Source organism: Corapipo altera, unplaced genomic scaffold (assembly GCF_003945725.1).
Source record: "Corapipo altera isolate COAL_440 unplaced genomic scaffold, ASM394572v1 56877, whole genome shotgun sequence".
NCBI classification, from domain to species: domain Eukaryota; kingdom Metazoa; phylum Chordata; class Aves; order Passeriformes; family Pipridae; genus Corapipo; species Corapipo altera.
In genome coordinates this window covers 1-1,692 of record NW_020890404.1, presented here as the reverse complement: position 1 = coordinate 1,692, position 1,692 = coordinate 1, and the positions used below count along the sequence as shown (strand labels likewise).

At 52.4% G+C, this 1,692-nt stretch overlaps 1 long non-coding RNA gene across 1 annotated transcript; it reads left to right on the top strand.

Annotated features, from left to right (window-relative positions):
- LOC113942405 lies at positions 1–1,423 on the top strand. The gene is made up of 3 exons (XR_003525910.1): positions 1–37; positions 661–712; positions 1,303–1,423. It is a non-coding gene; the product is annotated as an uncharacterized LOC113942405 (long non-coding RNA).
- The last annotated feature ends 269 nt before the right edge of the window (positions 1,424–1,692 follow it).

Here is a 1,692-nt window from a genome sequence, read left to right as displayed (position 1 = left end):
TGAGGGAGCGCGTGGAGAGAGCATTCGCTGCCTCCCGGTGAGAGGGAGGGTGGGGGGCACAGCCCGACCCCCCGGGAGGGGAGGGACCCACCCTGGGAACCCCCTGGAGGGGGAGGGACCCACCCTGGGGAACCCCCGGGATCCCTGGAGGGGAAGGACCCACCCTGGGGAGGGACCCACCCTGGGGAACCCCCTGGAGGGGGACGCACCCACCCTTGGGAACCCCCTGGGATCCCTGGAGGGGAGGGACCCACCCTGGGGAGGGACCGGCGGGGGAGGGCCCCCCCCTGGGGAACCCCCTGGAGAGGGAATCACCCACCCTGGGGAACCCCCGGGATCCCTGGAGGGGAGGGACCCACCCTGTGTCACCCCCTGGGATCCCCAGAGGGGGAATAACCCCCAGGACCCCTGGGTGGGGGCTCACCCCACCCTGTGTCACCCCCTGACCCCCAGAGGGGAGGGACCCACTCTGGGGAACCCTCTGGAGAGGGAATCACCCACCCTGGGGAACCCCCTGACCCCCAAATGGGGAATAACCCACCCTGTGTCACTCCATGGGATCCCTGGGAGGGAATCACCCACCCTGGGGAACCCCCTGGGTGGGGAGTCACCCCCCAGGACCCCCCAAAATGGGGTCTGGACCCCCCCTGTCTCCCCCAGGTTCCTGTTGCAGCAGGTGAAGCTCCGGGAGGGGTTCAGGCTCGTCACAGAGGTAGGGAAGGGTCGGGATTGGGATTGGGGTTGGGATTGGGGATGGGATTGGGGTTGGGGTTGGGGTTGGGGGGTTGGCGGGGTTTGGGGGCCCTAAATGGGGTGGGGGGGGGTGGGTGAGTGTTGGAATTCCAGAGTTTTAAGTCATCCTGGAATTTAAATCCCAGAGTTTTAAATTGTCCTGGAATTTAAACCCTGGAGTTTTTAATCATCCTGGAACTTTAAATCCTGGAATTTAAATCCTGGAGGTTTAGATCATCCTGGAATTTAAATCTTGGAACTTTAATCTCAGAGTTTTAAATTATCCTGGAGTTTTAAATCATTCTGGAATTTAAATCCCAGAGCTTTAAACCATCCCAGAGCTTTAAATCCTGGAGTTTAAATCCTGGAGTTTTAAATCATCCTGGAATTTAAATCCTGGAGTTTTAAACCATCCCAGAGCTTTAAATCCTGGAGTTTAAATCTTGGAGTTTTAAATCATCCTGGAATTTAAATCCTGGAATTTAAATGGGTCCCAATCCCGGAGAATTCGATCCAGGAGGTTGAATTCTCCCCCAAATCCCGGGATTTGGGATCTCCTTGTTCCCGCAGCCGGAATTCATCAACGTCTGCTTCTGGTTCATCCCCCCGAGCCTGAGGGGCCGGGAGGAATCCCCGGAATTCTGGGAAAAACTGGGAAAGGTGAGCCTGGAATTCCCAAATCCCAACCCTGATCCCTACCCCCAATCCCAAAAAATCCCCAAAACGTTGGAAAAAATCGAAAAAAATTGGAAAAAATAAAAAAAAATCGAAAAAATTGGAAAAAAAATGGAAAAAAATGGGAAAAAATTGGAAAAAAATAGGAAAAAATCAGAAAAAATAGGAAAAAAAAAAGAGAGAAAAAATTGAAAAAAATTCCAAAAAATCGAAAAAGAATCAGAAAAAAATCGAAAAAATTAAAAAAAAATCGGAAAAAATTCCAAAGAATTGGAAAAAAATCAG